We start from the raw sequence: 4,951 nt of genomic DNA on the forward strand, positions 1-4,951 counted from the left end.
CATATTGAAAAGCGGAGACATTACTTGGCCAACAAAAGTCCGTCTAGTCAAGGCTATGGTTTTTCCAGTGGTCATGTATGGATGTGAGAATTGGACTGTGAAGAAGGCTGAGCGCCGAAGAATTGATGCTTTTGAACTGTGGTGTTGGAGAAGACTCTTGAGAGTCCCTTAGACTGCAAGGATATCCAACTAGTCCATTCTGAAGAAGATCAGCCCTGGGATTTCTTTGGAAGGAATGATGCTAAAGCTGAAACTCCAGTACTTTGGCCACCTCATGCGAAAGTTGACTCATTGGAAAAGACTCTGATGCTGGGAGGGATTGGGGGCAGGAGGAAAAGTGGACGACAGAGGATGAGATGGCTGGATGGCATCACTGACTCGATGAACGTGAGTCTGAGTGAACTCCGGGAGTTGGTGAGGGACAGGGAGGCCTGGAATGCTGCAATTCATGGGGTCACAAAGAGTCAGACACGACTGAGCAACTGAACTGAATGCTATAACCAGCTCGTTTCAAATGTTTTCAACCACCCAGACCTCCAGTTTCCCTGTATCCTGATTTGTTGGCACTGAACCACATCTGGTCAGCTGCTTGATCACTAAGAGGACTTCACAGATACAGTCACCACTTGGAATTGTTGGATGGCTCATCCCATCATTTGACAACAGGGACACAGTTGTGGGTACTCAGTGGCTACTGTTAACTTCCCAGTTGCTGACATCTTCCCTGGAGAAAATATAAAGTGGCACAAAGATGGGTCCCTCCAGAGCTTACGGGGAGCGCTGATGCCCATCTGCTGCTGATGGTCCTGGGACCCAGCATATGTTTTCTTCTCTGGGAATAGTCATGCATTGAAATAAATTGTGCTGTGCTAAGTTGCTTCAGTCGTGTCTGACTCGTTGTGACCCTATGGACCACAGCCTGCCAGGCTCCACTGTCCATTGGATTCTCCAGGCAAGAATACAGGAGTGGGTTGCCATTTCCATCTCCAGGGGATCTTTCCGACCCAGGAATCAAACCTGTATCTCTTATGTCTCCTGCATTGCCAGGCAGGTTCTTTAAGACTGCTAAGTCACTTCAGTCATGTCCAACTCTGTGCGACCCCATAGACTGCAACCGACCAGGCTCCCCCATCCCTGGGATTCTCCAGGCAAGAACACTGGAGTGGGTTGCCATTTCCTTCTCCAACACATGAAAGTGAAATGTGAAAGTGAAGTCGCTCAATTGTGTCCAACTCTTAGCCACCCCATGGACCACAGCCTACCAGGCTCCTCCATCCATGGGATTTTCCAGGCAAGAGTACTGGAGTGGGGTGCCATTGCCTTCTCCATCTTTAAGACTAGCACCACCAAATAAATTAAATTTACTCAGATGAGAGCAAACAGAGATTATTTATTCTGCTTGCTATAGCAAGGGCCAGCCACCATCTCATGCATCTGACAAAAACACAAAAGTGGACAGAGGATTGGAAACACTTTATAAAAAAAAAAGGAAGGCAGGCCTCAGGGTTGCTCTGATAAAAGGTGGTTGGTGGCGTGTGTAATCTGGAGATGAGCTTCTAGAAGTAGAGCATCTTAGGTGATCTGTTTGGGAAACCATTCGGCTTTCTCTGGTTGGTCCCGAGTTGAAGGCAGGGGCAAAAAAACTGGCCGTCATTGACCAAGTTCTGAGCACTCTGGGCATTTTGCTTCAGATGTTATGGATCAGAGTTCTGTTGTTACATTTGGTCTGGCCATTGTCCATTTGTATACTCTGTCTTTCACAAGACAAATTGAATAAGCATATGTCAGAAGCAATTTATGCAGCATCCCACCAAGAAATAAGGGACTCCCTGTGATTCTGAGTCTGTAATTCTTATTTATTAATATTTATTTCTTTGGCTGTGCTGGGTCTCAGTTGCGGTACTTGGGATCTTCTATCTTCGTTGCAGTTTGGAGGATCATCAGTTGTGACATGTGAGATTCTTAGTTGCAAACTTAGTTGTGGCATGTGGGATCTAGTTCCTTGACCAAGGATGGAACCTGGGCCCCCTGCATTGAGAGTGCAAAGTTCTAGCCACTGGACCACCAGGAAAGTCCCTATAATTCTTATTATTAATTGAGTTAAAATGAGGATATGTGCTTGCTTGTCAAGGACAAATCAATTTATTCAGGTATATCATGACTCTGTGAGGCATTGGCCTTGACTAATCAGAGTCTGTACTCTTGGCCTTTTTGTTTTTGCATAATCACTTTCTATAATTCCCATAATCTCTTTAATGAACCATGAAGAAAGACATTACTTTGCTTTATTCTTTTTCTAAGATGTGTTTGAGCCATAAATTTTATCATATTCTTTCTTCAGAAACTTCCTTAAATTATAATGTGAATGATATCAAATACATTTTGTCTTACAATTAAAAATTTAACTTTACTCATTCAGTACTTCAGAGTCTGTGGACTGTAAGGAAGTTGGTTGCACATTAGCTTTTCATCTTAGGTGGATAATTTAAAAAGACTGTCTCCTGAGGACTCTGCTTCTGTAGACTATGGGATAATTAACCACAGCAAAACACCTTGATTTCTTTCACCTCTTAACAGGAACTGCTAAATCTGTTTCTTTCCCATAGTTCATCATTTTTTATCTTCTCTTATTTTAGCTTATATATACGTCTCAGCATTGGCTTCTCCAACCAGCTCCCTCACCATTCCTTTAATAGTGCTTTCTCTCCAACGCTCTTTTCTTGTAGGGATTTTATTCCTCTGCTAGCGCTAATATATGCAGTATCAGACTGGGTGGTTTAGATAACAGAAATTGGAGTCCGCCAGTCCAAGATAAAGGTGTCACAGGGTTGGTTTCTTCAGTGGCCTCCGTCCTTGGCTTGCAGGTGGCGTCTTCTCCTTGTGTGCTCACATGGTCTTCCTGCTGTGAAACTCTGTCCTAATCTCTTTTTATAAGGACATGAGTCACATTGCATTAATGCCCAACTCTAATGTCCTCATTTTAACTTAGTTACTTACCACTTTAAAGACCCTAATTCCAAAACAGTCACATTTGCTAGTTACAGTGGTTTAGGAATTCAACCTAAGACTTCAGAGAGGTGGGGGTGGGGGATGCAATTCAGCACATTAACAGAGACATGATTACAATGTGTGACTGTATATTCGTCTTGAGCGTCTGTGTTTAATCTCTCTCTCCTGCACCTCTTGCACAGTACAAGTTCCATAAAATAAGGGATCATGTTTTCTGTGTGTGTGAACCACCAATACAGTCCCTAGCACAAACCTATGCAGGATCTGATTTTCCATGATGCTGGAGAAGCTTGCATGGGTCCCTGCCATGGCAGTTTATTACTGAGTGATGATGCGAGTTGTAATAATACCAATTTTTTATTCTTTTTCTCAAAGAGAGGATCCAACATTACAGGAGTTTTAAAGCCCACAAAATCTGGAACTAACCTTAGGTCTATTATTGTTATTTAGTAAATATTTTTGGGGGCTTCTCAAGTGACTCAGTGGTAAAGAACCTGCCTGCCAATTCAGGAGATGAAGGAGATGAAGATTCGATTCCTGAATCAGGAAGATCCCTTCAAGGAGGAAAGGGCAACCCACCTCAGTATTCTTTCCTGGAAAATCCCATGGACAGAGGAAACCAGCAGGCTACGTCCATAGGGTTGCAAAGAGTCAGACACAATTGAGTGGCTAAGCATGCATGCAAACGTTTCTTAAATGAATAGATTATTGAACAAAACTTGATGTGACTGCTAACTTATAAAGAGTCAGTTAATCTAAACTCAAATTCATTTTCTTAGAGATGATATTATAAAGTTGCCAGATCAAGAAAGCTTCTTTAAGGTAAAGAAAATTACAGACAATGTTTATCTAAGAAAAAAGTAATATATGTACGCATCTGCTTATGCTTAAAGATAATAGGAAAATAAGCAGTTTAAAATGTTTTAAGGTTATCTATAAAGAAATGAAGGGAATACAGTGTAGGGAGTGGGAAACACTTGATTTCTTTAAATACTCTTATTTTTTAGATTTGAATTTGAAATCATGTAAATAGCTTACGTAATTATAAAATTTAATGGAATTTTAAAACCAGTTCTTGCAAAAAAATTTCAAATGGGACAAATGATGAAAAGGAAAACAATGCTTGCTTGACCCGTTATACCTGTAAAGCATTTGCTTCCAGCTCTACAGCACGTATATGTATTTATGATTTTGTTCCTATGGGAACTCTCTTTTCAAGCATTTCCTTAGTCCTCCTCAGTTTGCCATCTGCCACCAGTTGCTTGGGGTGGAGATGCTCCCCAGAACTTAGCCCGTGTGGGTCATAGCAGGAGGGAGATGCAGGAGGTTGGTTCTTTTCACTACTAATGATCTTCAAATGTATCTTTTCCCACCAATAACAGTCTTCTTGATAAACTGGGTCATTTCAAAGTCAAAGATAGTAGAGTTCAAGGCTTCTCCCAAATTGATTCACCAAATAAGATTCACATTATTTATTTGTTTGTTTGTTTGTTTACTTATTTTTGGCTGTGTTGGGTCTTCATTGCTGCATGGACTTTTCTCTAGGTGATCTAGGGCTCCTCTTCGTTGTGGTATGAGAGCTTCTCGTTGCAGTTGCTTCTCTTGTTGCAGAGCATGGGCTCCAAGGCTTCAGTAGTTGCAGCTCCAGAGCTCTAGAGCACAGGCTCAATAGTTGTGGCCCACAGGCTTAGTTGCTCCATGGCATTTGGGATCCAAATTGGGAATCGAACCTCTGTCTCTCGCATTGGCAGGAAAATTTTTTACCACTGAGCCATCAGTGAAGCCCAGAAAAGCCATTTCTAAGACAATTCACAGGAATCCCATCCTGTGGCTGTCCATGGTGCTTATGCCCAGGACCCTTCATTTCCTCCGTCTCTTCAGAGTTATCGTCAATCTTTCAGTCTCCTTAGCACAATTTGTCCTGATAACATTTTTCCTCTTA

Source organism: Bison bison, unplaced genomic scaffold (assembly GCF_000754665.1).
Source record: "Bison bison bison isolate TAMUID 2011002044 unplaced genomic scaffold, Bison_UMD1.0 scf7180017864452, whole genome shotgun sequence".
Classification (NCBI taxonomy): Eukaryota; Metazoa; Chordata; class Mammalia; order Artiodactyla; family Bovidae; genus Bison; species Bison bison.